At 43.3% G+C, this 16803-nt stretch overlaps 1 long non-coding RNA gene across 1 annotated transcript in view; it reads right to left on the bottom strand.

Moving 5' to 3' along the window:
* LOC116443279 overlaps positions 1-10566 on the bottom strand; it is a 34980-nt gene extending 24414 nt beyond the window's left edge. Inside the window, exon 1 of the long non-coding RNA XR_004239806.1 lies at positions 10285-10566. This is a non-coding gene — a long non-coding RNA (uncharacterized LOC116443279). The remainder of the gene's footprint in view (positions 1-10284) is intronic.
* Positions 10567-16803: the final 6237 nt, after the last annotated feature.

The raw sequence follows: 16803 nt of genomic DNA, 5'->3' as shown, positions 1-16803 counted from the left end.
CAAAACCAGTCTGCTCATACTCTGTTATTTCAATTCTTTAGCAACCCGAGGCTTTTGCATTGTGTATCTGCAGACAATACCAAACAGGAAACGAGCCTGATTGGGAGTTTCAAAATTAAAAATTTCATGATAACGACCTGCTATTTCTGACCTCTCGGCGAATGTGTTTGCACAGTGAAGTCAAGCACAGGAACATTCATTTCATTTAATAGAAACATTGTGGCAAAAGCAATGGGATTCTGTGTTCTCCATGCTTGGTAAGCGTGCGTAATTCATCATGGATGTGGGGCAGGGGGAGGAGGAAGAGGAGGAGGATAGGATAATAAGCACTACAGCTTGTGAGAAGTAAAAGGCTGTGCTCTGGCTTGGAGCATTTTAAAGTGTGGAGGGGTTTGTTCTCTGAAATGCTTTGTCTGTATTTTGTTACAGCAGATGGCAGAATGACGAAGCAAGCACAGATGTGGTGTAAAAAACCCAAGCAATACGAGGATAACAAAAAACTTTCCCGGGAAAGTCGGCCACTCGCTACCACTGTGGGTCCCTGCGGTCCTGGGCAGGTGATTGCAGAGCTCAGCCATGACATCCCTAGTTTAATGATTTAACTAATCTCTGTGGGGAAAAGAAAAAAAGGAGTATTTCTTTTCCTGAAGCTCATTACATTCATGAGCTGGATAATTTTCTTTCTTTTCTTTTTTTTTTTTTTAATCCCTTTGAGTTGTTTTTTTGATTGTTTGCTTTTGGTAATCTCTAGTTGCTTTGGCACCTCTGATGAACAACAAGCGGTAATGCTTTGCATGAACGTCCCCAAATATAGATTTCTCCTCTGTTTTAGGGCTGAGCTTTGAAGCCAGCGGCACCTGAAAGCCATGCTTTCGCCATGGAACTGGCCTTTTGATATCTTGACCTCATGTTTCCTGACATTTTGATCACAGGGTCCTATTTTGGAGCTCTTACCCACACAATTAGGTGAGATCATGACCAGGCTGATTGAGAAGTGGCTGTGTACACAACAGCCAAGGAGCAAAGAGAGAGCGAGGCAGTCCTGTGCTGTCTTTGCATCCACCTTCACACATCTGCTCTGATTTCAGTCTTGAGTTGCATGATCAAGGGCTGGTGACCAAGGGTTGCTTTCTGCATGTCCAAGGGTTCAGATGCGCAGGATATCCTCGAATGGTTTGGGTTGGGAATGGCCTTAAAGATTATCTCATTCCAACCCCCCTGCCATGGGCAGGGACACCTTCCCCCAGATCAGGTTGCTCAGAGCCACATTCAACCTGTCCTTGAGCACTTCCAGGGATGATCTTTGGCAGGAGGACAATTTCTCAGCTCACAGAAACATGCCTTGTGTGAATCTGGGTATAACTTCTGTGAAAGGTTGCTGTGGTTGCAGTGTTGACGCTCTCCAAAATACAGCACATTGTCACTCTTCACCTGTGTCACAGAGAGCAGACAGAATCATTGATAGACCAGCTAATTCATCCAGGAGAGGCTGTTAAGGAGGCAGGTAGCACAGTCCTTTCCTCTAAGCAAAAATATTCCTGTGGAGGGTGTGAGGAAAGCAAAGGAAGTGCTGAAAAATACAGGGAGTCGGAGCTGTTGGGTGGCAAACATCATGCAGAGATTTCGCAAAGTGAGGGAGAATTCAGCTGTTCAACTGTAACATCAGATGAAAGGCTCTTCGCTGCCATGATAAGGGTTAAATAAATGCCATCAGATCATCTGTAGCAGTAACTCAAAAGCAAAATGAACCTCTATTAATTGGGGTTAATCCCCCTGTGTTGATGAGGAATTAACCACGCTCACTGAGCACAAATGATGAAGCTTTGCTCTCAATTACCCTCTGCAGCCCCTGTTTTCAGCACTCAGGGCTATGAAGCTGTTAAGTGAGGGCAAAATTTGGCTCAGATGGTACTAAACCCAAACTGAATGCACGAGGGGAAGCCCAAGTAGGAGGCATTATTCACCACAAAAAACAAGCCAAGTTTTTAACATGAGTTCATAAAAATTGCTCATTACTTTGTCTAGTTCCAGGGATTTAGGTTTTAAAATAAGTTTTGAACTGTCTGGTATGACCAGTACGCATATATTTAGCAGCAATTTACAAAAGAAAAAACCCTGTAAATGGAAGTATGTGGCAAAATACTGTGTCTAGCACTGCAAATAACCTCTGTCGATTTTTATTTATGTTCTCAGTGTCTCAGAGAGGAATTTTAATATAAATCTTGGTTTTGCTTTACACACCATATTTTGTAAAGTAACCACCTCAACTTAGTGCTTGTAGAGGTTTGTGGTGTGCAGTCTTTGTGGATAATGAAGCAGAAACGTGGCTCTAAAGCTGCTGAGCAATGTGAGAGCTATAAGTCCCACACTTGTACAGCAGAGAGTGAAAACAAACATGTGAAAATGACAGAATCAGCTTCTCAGGCTCAGAGATTAAATATGTTTTAAAATATCAAATGACAGCTTTTGTCAAGTTATTACAAATATCTCAAGTCAGATTTGTATGTGACACAGCCGACTGCTCACACGGAGCATAATTTTTGTAATCTTTGTTATTGCACAAATCTACTCAGTGTGATTCCCATTAAATCCAGAAAACAGAAATTTACTCATTTCCACGCTGCTGACAGAGCATTCAGAATAACCCCAATAGATGAGCCAAATCTCAGGTCCGAGCATGATTCCTGAATTTATGTCCTAAGGATAAAACTACTAGGAAGGAATTTTTTTCTGCAGAGAGTGAGAGCTCAGCTGCCACAGTCACAGTGTCTATGCCATGCTATCACATGTTTGAAGACTTTAGGAGGTAGAATCTGCTCAGCTGGAGAGCTGATGGCAAGAAAAAGTGGCAGTAATTATTACATTGCCTCCTGGAAGGCTAGATCCCTCAAACACAGAAAATGCAGCCAACAGGATCCTCCTGATCTCAGGATCTGACTCAGAGGCACTTATTCCCTAGGTCAATAATCTTGGATTCCTGAGACTTGGCGTCAGGACATGGTACTTGTCCTAGGCCAGGGTAAAGGTGAAAAAAAACCCTTCTCCCACCATAATCAGATAACAGCAATTATGCAAAAGGGAGTTCTCATGGGAACAGTTTTGTCTCAGACTCCCATGGCTTTTTTAATTTTTTTTTTTTCCACAGAAATGGAAGATACGGGTTTCTGAGAAAGGGCCTGCTGCCTGTAATTTTCTCAGAGGGATATGAAGGCGCTGGAGAATAGAACTTAGAGGAAATTCTCATTGAGTAGAGTTTTTCAGTGACCTATTTTCCCTGCTACAAAATTATGTGGTGAAGTTTCCTGTTTCAGGGAGAATTTGCATGTGAGTGACAATGAAAAGCACCTCAGTACTGAGACTGGATTGAGGAGAGGAGCTCAGAAATCCCTGTGGCTCCTTCCTCTCTTTTTCTAAATGCCAGGGAGACTTGAGGGTGTCAGTGGCAGAAAAAGGGAGAGCAGTGACAGAATAGCTGCGGAATGCACTTCCCTATTCACAACAGCCAGGCAAAGGCAGCACAAGGACACCTCCATCATCCCAGAGGCTGATCCTGGGATGGCCCTTCATCTCCCTCCACGGGATCTCAAACAGAAGGATCCAAAGTGCCATTTCAGAAACCAAATTTAAGAAATATCAAGGCAATGCTGCAATGGTCTGGACCTCATTCACACAAAATGAAAGGCAAAATCTGGTGGGATTTTTTTAGCAGTATTTGCTCTTGAACAGTTTATTTGCATCCAAAATGTACAGGAAAAAATGATGTGAATAGTGGAAAGTGTCTAAGTCACACATACAATTAATAAATACTGAGCTTTGTTCTGATCTCATGCAGGTTTAATGTCTGACTTCAGTGGGATTAGTCCCAGTTTTTACTGATACAATAAAGCTTGGAATTACATCTGTGACATTTGAAAGCAGGTGGTGGGCTCTGTACGAGCTCAGACTCTCAATTTCTGTGTGCCAAGTAGCTGCTGCCTGTGTAGCTCCGTGATGGATGCCGATGGAATTATTTAATGTGCTAAATTATAGGGTATACCTACACTTCCATGCTTTAAATTACGTCTGCCCTGCACGGAGGGATATTGTTGACAGATCTCAGACTGATTCAATGCAGCTCACCAGGCAAACCCCAGGGGCTTTCCATGCCACCAAGGAAACAGTCTTCCCTGAGAACCACGATGCCGAGAATTTAAAATCAACTCTGATTCTTGCTTCAGATGGAACTTCAGTGGCCTGGTTTTGTTTGAAGAAGTGATGAGAAGTCAAAGTTAGATGTGCAGGTACTGGCATTCAAAATTAAATTCTGAAATCCATAACTATTGCCAGTACAAGAAAACTGGGAGATGAAGGTAGCATGTGCACAGTACAGGCTCAGTGAAGGTGCTCTCGGGCAGAAACAAAACTGCTTTAGGCAACAGCAGTTTATTTGGAGCAAAGACAAAGATCCCAGACCTGCTGAAAAGTGGTGCCCAAGTGAGTTTCTTTTTAATTCACCAATTAAAACTTCATGGTTTGGGCTTTCCCAGGCATTTTTCAGTAGTTATCCTTGAGCATAACTAGCATGATAACTTTTACTACATTAGAAACATTCCAGAACTACAACCTGAAATAAACTGAAATGATTGCTCCTGGTTAAGCATCACATCCTGAGTTTTGAAGCCTTTACCAGCCTTCAATAATGCCTCAGTTTGCAAATACAGCTTGACTTCATGGCTAGGAAAATTTCCTTGAGATTTTTCTCTTCATCCGCTTTTCCATAAAATCTTCATAAATACCAGAGATTTTACAGTGTCTAAACATAATCTGAAGTGTCCACTTCTGTCAGCCCTGAGGTCATCCATTCTTCCATGAAGTGTTTACTGAATATTCCATTGCCCCAAGCAATGACTTGCTCAGTGGGAACAGTGCAGGCTCCATGAGCAAAGAGCTACAGCTCAAGAGGTGTAAATATAGAAAATAACACAAAAGCTGATATCAAGAAATTCACTGGAAAGCCAGAACTGCAGCTTAAACAAAAATACAACTTTAGGAGAGAAAAGCAGAAAATGAGGGAAAACAATATCCAAAAGTTTGTAAACTTAGGGGGGAAATCAGCTAACCTTTGATAATAGCAGTAATTGGGGTTTTTTTCCCCTCACAGGGTTCATCCCCCTCTGCCTTGCAAAATCCATTCCTTTCCCAACAAAGTGAAATACAATAGCTTGAGCTGAAATTCTGCTGTCAGGGTGATTTTAATTCTTAAATCATTTAGTGGATCTCTGCTAATGGTGTCTGTAGGAGTGGTTTATAGATCCATTCTCAAAAGCAACCCAAAAAAACCCCAAAACCGCAATCAGGATTTACTGAGAGCCAGTTCCATAGTTCAGCCTACACTGAAGTGGATTTAATTCACTCTAACTCCTTGCACAAGTCTTGATCCAAAATAGCCCTTAAGTTCATGTCCAATTAGAAAGGGAAAAGAGCTGTCAAGAAGTTGGTAAGATTAACCTGACACTTAAAGCTGAGCACATGTTCAAATGTTTTTAGGGATCAGGGTAATAATAGGGTTCATTAGTGATTTTATTCCTGGAACTTATAGTTGTTCACTAAAAAAAATCCCAAATGGAACAATAAGATGATCGAGCCTCTTAGTTCCCATCCTATAAATTTTGCTTTAAAATCCCAGGATAAAAGAAGTACAAAAGATAATCTGCAAGCATTTAAGAGTTGATCCAAAGACCATGGAAGTTTGCAAAAAGCTTCAAAAAATTTCTAGTGGGTCTTGAGTTATGTGCTTGATAATTGAACCATGGTCAATAAAATGCCATGGATTTATAGGGTGATGAAGAGAACACACCAAATAAAACTGATCATTCATTGTTTTTAGAAATCAAAGCACAAAATTAGCAGTAAAACGTTTGGCAGCCCTTCACAAATTCTTCCTTGAAAAAGTCATTCAGCTGGACTTGAATGCAACTGCCTGCCCAGGGTGCTGGGGAAAGGGCAGTCAGTTACATGTGGAGATAACTGGAAATTCCAGGGGGAAAGGTCACTCTGTGGATAACTGTGGGAACAGCTTTAGACCTGGGGTGAAGATATCGTGGCCACCTCAGTGATTGAGGTGACCACCCCAATGTCTGAAGGCAAATTGGACATTTCCCTTCAAATGAGGGGTTTGACAGCAGCACTTCCTAAAAGGTGCTGAGGCAGCAGAGAATCTTTAAGGTAGTGATGTGAGATTACTTTCTCCTTTCCTTGTACCTCTTTTTCCAATGGCTGCTTAAAGGCTGCTATAACTGCAGGTGAATATTTTAGTGACATGTCCAAAGAAACTATTTATCTGAATTTATCCCTCCTACCATCCATATACCCCATCCAAGACTTGAGCAAGTTGCTACAATAAAGTCCTAAGCTTTTCCAAGTCCTTGCTAGACGGCTTCAAAATTTATGGAAGACTTAGAGCAAACGCACAGACTTGAATGCTGTTTAATGTCATCCTCGATGTCAGGATAGGTGAGCATCCTTCACTGCAGAGATCCAGAGGTGTTAAAAGAAAAGAACCAGTATCTGTCACTGCAGCTGGCAAACTGCAGTCAGGACAGCACTAACACTTGCTTTCACATCTCTCTTCCCTCCCAGTTAATTTCTTGTTCTGTCCTTATTAGTTCTCCAGATGAACTTATTAGTCTGTCACTCAAATGTGAGGGACTCTAAAGAAAAGGTGGCAAAAACCAGACTCTGAGATTAATGTTTCGGCCAGCTGGATACAGCTTGTATGCTGCCGGCAGGGCACCCCTGTCTTTGGGAGTGATGAATTCCATCAGACTTAAAAAGAAGGACAGAATGAGGACTTTGACTTGTTTTCTGTCAGCATAACAACCTTATCTGCAGACCACTTTCTTTGTCTCCTGGTCCACCATTCACTCATAGGCTAAAAGTAGGAACCATCTATGAGGAGAAAGGGGGTTGGGCTGAGTGAGAGGGATTTTTGGGACTGTCAGAGTGAAGTGCCCAGAAAACATGAATCTAGCCCTTAATGGAGTTAGTTTTCCCTTAAAATAATAAAAAAAGAATTGCTCATCACAGGTAAATATACATTTATATAGTTATTGATTTCCATTTTACTCCATGGGAGTTTTACTATTTTTTTATGGACTCTGCAATTCCAGAAGCCTCCCATGGGCTGGAAGACTTGTACCTAGTATGGTTTACCTACACATCCTAGCATTTCAAATTCAGATGTCCTGTCAAGGGGAAGTCCCAGGTGCTTGCAGCACACGTGTGAACTCTGAAAATGAAGTTAAAGCTGTCAACACTGACCGAAAATGAAAGGGTTCACAGGACAGAGATGGAAATCCCAGGGCAAACAGCCTTAAATGAGGGAGGGGAGAGAGCGAGGAGGGGGGAAGAGACAACTTCTTTGGATATTTGGCAGTGGGGACAAAATGCCAATCCTCAAATGTGCAGTTTACAATAGAGATGACAAATTGGGTGCAAGACAATGACCCATTCCTGGGCTGGGCAGGGGACAGGATAAACCAGCTCTGGAAGACCGACTAAGGTTAAGCGTTAGTTGGGGTCGAGGAGCTGAAGGCCACCCACGCAGATCAAGTGGGAAAGCGCTAATGGGAAAGACATTTTGGAAGTTAAAAATATAACCAGTTCCTTAATCTGGGAACACAGAGCTGTAAAATAACAGCTGGACAGCAAGGCAGAACAAAGTTCTCTTCAATGGTTGAGTGAAAGGTGGTTGAATGGAAAGACAGCGTCTGCTTGATCAGAACAGGCCCTCAGCCAGGGAGGCTACGTGTGGAGAAAGGCAGGGTCACATTCCTCTGAGATGGCAGCACAGCTCTGTCGCACAGGCCAGGGCAGCAGTCTTCAAAGTCGCAATGAAATATTAGACGTTTTAAAAGGATTTCCCACTATATTGATGTTGTTCCCATAACACAAGCCAAGGAGTAGGAAGGCAGCACATCAAAACACGTTTGCATGCACTTGGAAACAGGCGTTTCTTCTGCACCAGACAATGCTTTCTACTGCCTGTAAAGGCAACATTTGGGCTGCGAGTCCAAAATCTTCCTACGGCAGGCACCTGCACCAAAAGCATGAGGCTGAGAAAGCAGCCTCCATTGCTGATGGGGTTTGAAGCGATTCACAAAACCCAGGGGCATGTCAGATCCTGCAGGGATGAGCACTCCCATTCTGCCCCAGTGTCCAGCTGAACCACTTCCACTGCTCCAAGAAGAAAACCCACCCACCGTGGGCCCACCATTTAAGATTGCTGTGACTGTCCATGAGCCAGCAGTGCCCCGGGGGCCAAGAAGGTCAGTGGTGTCCTGGGGTGCATTGGGAAGATCATTGCCAGCAGGTCAGGGAAGGGATCCTGCCCCTCTGCCCAGCCCTGGGAGGCACAGCTGCAGTGCTGTGTCCAGTCCTGGGCTCCTCAGGACAGGAGGGACAGGGAGCTCCTGGAGCGGGGCCAGCAGAGGCTGAGGAGATGATTTAGGGCCTGGAGCATCCCTGACAGGGAAAGGCTGAGGGAGCTGGGGCTGTCCAGCCTGGAGAGGAGCCCCAGCTGAGAGGGGCCCTCAGCCCTGGGTGTCCCTGTGTGCAGGGAGGGCTCCGAGCAGGGCCCAGGCTCTGCTCCGGGGGGCCCAGCCATGGCACCAGAGGAACGGGCAGGGACTGATGCCCAGGAAATTCCACCCGGACAGGAGGCAGAACTTCTTCCCTGGGCAGTGACTGAGCCCTGAACAGAGACCAGAGAGGGTGTGGAGTCTCCCTCACTGGGGATATTCCAGACCCCTCTGGACACAATCCTGTGCTGTGTGCTCTGGGATGGTCCTGCTGGAGCAGGGAGGTGGGACCAGATGAGCCACTGTGGTCCGTTCCAGCCTGACCCATCCTGGGATTCCGGGACTGTGTTTGAGTAGTGGCTGACCCAGGGCAGAGCATAGACTGAACTGTGCTGCAGTTCAGGATTGCAGAGCTCTCGTGCACGTCAGTTCAGAAGCACAACTCACACAAGGCAGTCAAGATGTCACTACAGCTGTTGCAAGGGGCTAAATATTCATCTGTCAGCAGCACCTTTGCTTGAGAGTGATCTCTGCAAACACTCAAACCACCACAGAAGAATCACAGGTCACAAGATCCAGGCTCAGGAGCTGAAAACACTCTCAGTACTTCCCAAGCACCACATTTTGTAGCAGCACAGGACACAGGCACTGATTCTGTCTGCATCCCTGCACTCTACTTTCTGCCATCTCAGCATTCCTCACTATTGCAGTGTTTAGATTTTTTTTTCAGACTGTGGTACATGAAAAATGCAGAACAGGGACAACTTCTGCAGTTTCCTGCCTTACAGTTTTAACAGCTCTTCCTAAATCCCCTGCAAAGCCTGGAAGAAGCACAAAGCAGAAAAAGACTGTCATCTCGCAGTGTAACAACTGACTGCTTCATGACGCAATAGCCACTACTCACATTTTTCCCTGGGATAAGCTGTTGGCATTCCGGAAGAAAAGGGTAGATTCCTGAGCTTACTTATGAATTTCCTGCAGGCTAACTACATTCACAGAAAAAGACTGTGTAGATCCCCTGCTGTTACTTTAATTTGTAGGCAAGCCTGTCAGCTCTTTCAATTGAAAGTTTTGGTTTGTGATAGAAATCAGGCTTCCAAATTTACTTCCTTTTCTTGCAAATACTATTCTTTATTATTCCAAAGTTATTATTCCAGTATCCTCATTATCACAGTATTATTCCATATTACCCTTCAGGAACTAGTTTTAAACCATTCAGTGGCATCCAGATTTTTAGCTGACATAATATGGGATGTATCAAGGGTGGCAACATTCACTGCTGCTGTTTAGGGACTCAGTGCATGACAGAGGTCTGAAAATTGACATCTGTTTGACACATCTCATTTCCTTGAGCTACTGTACCTCTTATTACCTTCAGCTGCTACCTCTGCCTTGTATTTTCAAATCCAAGACTACTGCAAAATGAACTTTATTTACGCAATAAACAGGGCAACTGTGTGGCACCTGTTTTAAGCATTTACCACTGACAGTGAAACTGCCTCAACTAGAGAGAAAAATAGAAATATTCCTTCAGATTGCAAGAGAAGGAGCCTTCAGGAGTCTGCTTAATCAGTGTAATCTGGCAAAGTGCTGCATCCTGGAACAGACCCTGCTCTTCAGTACTAGAGAACAGAGACAATTTTTCAAAGCTGTGAACATTCATACCACAAACGATGTGTTACAGCATTTTCGCCATGGTCAAACACAAAAGAAAAGCCAGACTTACCTCTGTGTGAGCCTTTTTGGATCATCACACGTGAGCTGCAGAGGTGGAAGAAGAGACATGTGGAAAAGCAGGACAGGTACTAACCAGAACAGGCACCCAGCAGTCAGCATTTGCAAAATGGCTACAGGAAGACTGGAGCAGTTCAGCTCTGCAAGACTTAAAGGGACAGATTTCCACAAGCACGCTGGGGCAAAAGCCTCTGGAAGAGCACAATTCCCTACTGGGAGAAGGCAGGCCCTGCTCCTGGAAATATTGAAGCATGTCCTTAACTCTAAGCATGTGAGAACTGCTGTGGACTTCAGTCTGTGCAGCCGTGCACAAGCCTGCAGGACTTGATTTCCTGAGGTGCACAGAGTTGCCCAGGGAGGGGATGCTCCTGCAGAGTGCTTGTGACAGCTCCATCACAGAACGAGCGAGGTACCATCACTGGTGAGTTAGTCTGACCACTGAAGCATACATTCTACAAGCCCAGAAAGGAAAGAAAAGAATCAAAATGTGCCCTAAAAAAATCTCAAATTGTTGCAAGAAACATTGCTCATGTATTCACTCTGATATTTCTATTTTGTTTGTTCAGCATAATACCCACAATAGGTGCCCATCTAAATGAAACAATTCCAAAGCACTTTGGACTGCTCAAAACAAGCAAAAATAACCCAAATTGTGGATTTACAGCTCCCCTCTCCTCTATAACTGAATCACAGAGTGTCAAATATTTTGCAGTAAGAGCAGAAACATCCCAATGACAGGGCACAGGAGACTTTGAAGACACCAAATCAATATCAGAGGGTTTCAAAAGAGAGCTTCCCCTTAGCTTTGCTGCCCAAGATTGTCACAGTGTGGGTGCATAGGACAACTGGAGCCTCTGTGGTGTCCCCAGACCTTTGTCCACCACAAAGGCCCCCAAAACAACACATATGATGATCCTTTTCAGTCATGAGAGGTGGCATCATGACTTTGGGACAGTTGGGAGGGGATTTCTGCAGTTACGGGATACGAATAGGTAATGCATTTGGGCTCAGGCTTGCTCTGAAGTAGCTCTTCTATGTCACAGAGTCATAGAATCATAGAATCACAGAATCATAGACTCATAGACTCATAGAATCACAGAATCACAGTATCAAAGAATCACAGAATCACAGACTCACAGACTCATAGAATCATAAAATCAGGGAGTGGTTTGGGTTGGAAGGGACCCTAAAGACTGTCTTGTTCCAATCCTCCTGAAGAAAGATGAAGATATGGTGTTGCTGATGGGATTTATTTACTCATATTGAATCATATAACTAGTTAAATGCTGAAAGAATTGAAACCCTAGGGGGTTTTTTTCATATTTTCTCCTGTGATTAGAAGCTAATCTTAGCTGTTTTCCCAATGCCGTCATTTTCCTCCTGACACTGAGTTTACTCTATGCTCTGCTTGTGTTTTCACAAACATGAAATCAACATTAGGGTCAATACTGGAGATATTTTGCTTTGTAAAACTTCATTAAATTCATATCACCAAATAAACCCCTGTATATGCAATAACTCAGGCTTGCACACAACCCATAAACCACTCATCTTTGATTGCCTCCAGACACAGGGGGCTGTGACCCTCTCAAACGTCTTAGCACCAGAGGAATTGCCCCACAGGTTTCATTTGCTGCAGGATGTTTCAGGAAACGTGGTGGGTTTTTTTCCCCACTAATTGAAATGTCCTGAAAATGTCATGAGACTCATTCTGCTCCTACTTACAGCACTAATTTGTTCTGTGCCAGTCATGTCAGTGAGGGTGACACCAGACCCCAGTTCCCTCTTCTTAGTGGAAGTAGTTCCCACTCCGTGTTTTGTGTGGGTTGTAGCTTTTTTACAGTGTGTCATTAGCATGACTTATTACATGCTATTGACATGCCATGAAAGCTTGCCAGATGTAACTTAAAATTGAATTCTTAATGTATATCTAGACCTGAATCTGATTTTCCTTATGCTACGTTCACACTGGAGAAGCAGTAATGTTGGAGTGAGATTAGAGGGGATCCATGGTCTGCGTCCTACACCCAAGAAGAACCATGAGGAAAATCAGGTGGAGTGATGGATGTCGAACACATGGCAGCTGGAACCTGAATTTTGAATTTCATATTATGCATTTCAAATATTACCAAGAGGGTAAGCATTTGTGGATTCTGCAATCAATTAATGGGGCGAAGTTTATCATCTCAAGGCTTCTTAATAATAGAAATTCAAAGGCAACCACTTAAGGGGACTTCTTTATACCCTGCCGTTAAAACAAATGTTTCTTTTAAGGCATTAGTACAGGTGGGAAGAATTTACCATGCAGGGATAAGAAAATCAGACAGGAAATGTTCCAATGATTGTTTTAAATATCTCTGGGTGAGGTAGCAGATAAACAGGGCTAAGGCACTTCAGAGAGTTTGAAACCTTTTTCTTTCTGAGCCAGACTGTCCTTTCCACAGACACACTCCTTAAAAAATTAGGTACCAAAAGATTTACTGGCTGGAAAGGGGAAAAGTTTTAAAATAGTTTTCTTCATTGCTTTAACATGAAGCAGCTCACAGTGTGTGTGTGTGTGTCCCTAGACATGAGGGCAGATTAAGATTACTCCATGCTTTGATAGAACAAATCCCTTTATAGCTTGCTTTAAAGTTCAGTTTAATTGTGTAAAAGCTGGATTTGTGCTCCCTTGAATATGTGTAGACATAAGAATTTGGGGTTTTTATTGTACTGGAGCTTAAAAATTCATCTTTTTTCCTGTATCAAATGCTGTCATATGCCACGTTAGATGGCACATACCTAATGATGCCCGGTGTGCAAATTCCTGGAGCCAGGGGTGTGTCCAACAAGGCTCTGCACACAATGGAAGTGCTCTTTAGCATACAGTTGTCTGGTCACTGTTTTAGATGATGTGAAATTGTCTCTTCACCGATTTCCAGAGGTAAAAAAGGTTTCTGGAAAGGCTGTTGGCTGAAAAGCAGCACGATAAGGAAGGAGATAAAGTAGCTGGCAGCAGAAACCTGTAATATTTGCAAAAGGAAAAGCAAGGAGGCAAAAGAGGCAGCCCTGATGGAGAAAAAAAAAGAGGCTAAGGAAGAGATTTCCTGTCTAATGAAGACAATAGTCACTTGCTTGAGAAAGCAGAGAGGAGCAGACAACAGCAGGAGAAATGTTTCCAGGGGTTCTCACAGAAATGGAATACAGAGTTTTCTTTGGCAAGTGAATTTGCTGCAAGAGCCAAATGTCTTCAGAAACAGCTTATCCTCTGGTAGCTGTCTTTTGCTTAAACTCCCTCAAAAAGCATCTGTAAAGCACTGTGAAGCATGAAGCCATTCCAAGTGCAATCAGTTAGATAAGGCAGCGTCCATTCTGCCCTGGCCACTTGTCCTGACAGACTTGGTAATTCCAAGCTCTGTGCAGGAGAGACTCCCGGCTGCCTCCTGCACTGCAGGGCATCGTGGATTGGCTGCTCATCCACAGGCCAAGTGCTTTAGCAAGAACCCAGCCCAGATGCAAAGACCAAAGGGAAAGCCTTGCTCTTAGATCTGCAGGGCTGACCTCAGAGCCCCACATCTATGCATGCTGTGCATTTTTCCTGGGAAAAAGCACCCAGTGGAGAAGCAGCAGCTCCCCACAAGCAGTTTGCCCACTTGCCTTCTATACCTGATGTTTGATTGGAGGAGGAAAGAGGCTGAGGGACAAGAAAACATCAGTCTCTAGCATTTCATTCCACAAGAAGGAGTTTTCCTTCAAGGGCATACATCAAAGTTCCCAGATAGTTGCATTTTAAATCCATCCCTTAGAGGGCAATGATCTGATTGAAGGGGGAAGTCTCTGGGGACACACACTGGCTCATGAGAGAAAATTAATGAATGGCACAGAACTGATACATGGCTGGGTATGTTCTTGTTTGTCAGCTGCCAGCAACACATGCAATTAGGAAAATTCAAGTCCAGCTGAAGCCTGGACACCAGTTGCCAATTTGGCAGCAGCCTTCCTGCTGTCAGGTCTTGTTTGACAAATAGTCCCTGTTTTAGAGTGACTCAAACATTTTATCTCTCATATGTTTTAAATAAATTAGGAAAGGCACGTGCAACAACAACAAAAAATATACCCTAGAATATTTTCATTATTACCTAAATGGACTGGGGTCAGAGCCATGTATTCTATCTAACTCAACACTAAGGTATGATTTCAAGAACAGAAGTGGAAAAAAACAAGAGTCATTTGAACCAACGATTCTAAGGCTCTACTTATAAGAAGACTTAGGCAAGTGTTTAGCTTCTCACAGTGCAAAACCAATGTGAGGCAACACCACTCACAGGTTTGAAATGATATCTGGAGATCTGGTAGAGTTAAACCCCTCATTTGCTACTAGAGATGGAATTTCTGCAAAAGGGTTTCTCATGTTGATCCATAAAAGTCATATAGAATCATCACAGAATCACAGAATGGTTTGGGTTGGATGGGGCCTTAACGATCATCTTGTTCCAACCCTGTGCCATGGGCAGGGACACCTTCCTCTATCCCAGGTTGCTCAGAGCCCCATCCAACATGGCCATGAACATTTCCAGGGATGGGGCAGCCACAGCTTCTCTGGGCAACCTGTGCCACGGCCTCAGCACCCTCACAGGGAAGAATTTCTTCCTCTTATTAATCTAAACGCACTCTCTGTCAGTGTGAAGCCATCCTCCCTTGTCCTGTCACTCCAGGCCCTTGTCAAGAGTGTCTCTCCAAAATTAAATGCATAACTTTGGGAGGAATCCTACAGACCCATAATGAGTGGAAGAAGTTTTCTTATAAAAAGTGGCCAATAAATAGCAATTTCCTTATTTTCAGAAGTATTATACCTTTCTATGAAATGGAGATGTGTGAAATTAGTTCTACTTCTTTTTAAGTTAAAATTTTGTGTCTGTTTTATTTCCCCTCTCTGCCTTAGTCTTGTTCATCTCTATGGTAAGGATTTTTTTTTTTTCCAAATATGAGACAAAAGGATTTATGCTCTCTTTAAAGATGGAAATCCATGGGAGTTTGACATTTATTGCAAGGGGGACTAGGAGTTCACCTGGAATTTATTTATTTATTTATATAAACTTAAATATGCCTGGCATTTCATGGGAAAGGGCAGGGAGCCAGCTCAGGATCACCACCCCTCAGAAAGGCCATGTTTCTGCCTCCCCAACATGTGCACACTTATCAGAACAGAAGATGCTTTCCCACTTTGCCTATTCCAACTTTCAGCACTCCAGTTTGAATCCTTTTCCCCATTCTCTGGGGGATTTATAAAACAATCATGACAATAATCACGCATGACCATTGCTTTTGGATGCCTCTGTTTCCAAGGCATGACACTGTTTTGTTGGATATTAACAGTGAAATTGGAATGACTCCTCTGTAACATCATTGGGGGCAGATTTATTTGTTCAGCACAGACACTGAGCGTTCAGCTCCTCCTCATCACGCTCAGAACTGCCCAAATAATTCCAAAAACAACAGAGGTCCTAAGGATCCATAGATGCTTCAGTTTTAAGGTGAAGTTACTCTGTCAAGGCTTTCAATCAGAGCTCTGCTTAATATCCTCTGCTTTCTGCCTTTTGGGAGTCACAAATAATATTTTGGGCTGAAAAGAAAAAAATGAGTGTGCACATCTTGGATGACCAGGACAGTTCCAGGCAACTTGGAAGTCAATGGAAAAACTCTCCCTGGCTTTGGTAAGGTAGAGGTGAAGCTGCAAGCCAAGGAAGAGGTTGCCGTGACAGTTCCTGCCTTCAGAGATGGTAAAGGCAGTTCTGCAGGGCTCTTGGCTTTCCAGCTTCATTTAAGAGTCTATATTTGGCAATGGAAAACAGCCCTATTTAGAGAATTTTGTAAACAATATTTGTTATAGGCAATGAATTTTTTCCATCTCCCATATATAGTTATCTGAAGCTCTGATATGTTCAGGTCAAGAGACAAGAAGGAATTTAATTTTACTTAGGTTTCATGACACATCGAGCTGTTTTAACCAACCATGGACAAGCAGATGTACTCCATGAGCCACTTTAATTTATTTTCCCCTACTGTATTTTTGGGCACATCTGATTTACCAAGGTCACATCATCTACCAGTGTCACCAAATAGCCCCAGGCACACTGAGGGACAACCTTTGCAATTCCACATCCCAAATGAGCTGGAAACAGCCTTAGGAAAGGCATCAAAGGAACAGCCAGACAGTCTGTAAACTTTTGGAGTACACAATGCTTCTCTTCTGTTCAGTGGTAGCGTCTTAAACCTCAGAGTCCAAACTAAAATCCAGGGTACAAGGCAATCCACAAACATAAAACTTTGATTTATTAAATGGAAAAGACTCAAGGTGGCAGCAAAGTAATTAAACATTTCTGTACCATTTCATTGAATTATGAAACTCATTGTTTAGGACATCACTGAGGCAAAAATCAAACATATTCAGGTAATAAAACAATTCATGGGGGCTTTGGTTTCCATCCAGTAACTCATGAAGTACATACAAGTTTCAGGCAAGGGTTCCTTG

This window comes from Corvus moneduloides, chromosome 4 (assembly GCF_009650955.1).
Source record: "Corvus moneduloides isolate bCorMon1 chromosome 4, bCorMon1.pri, whole genome shotgun sequence".
Classification (NCBI taxonomy): Eukaryota; Metazoa; Chordata; class Aves; order Passeriformes; family Corvidae; genus Corvus; species Corvus moneduloides.
This window is presented reverse-complemented; position numbering and strand designations above follow the sequence as displayed.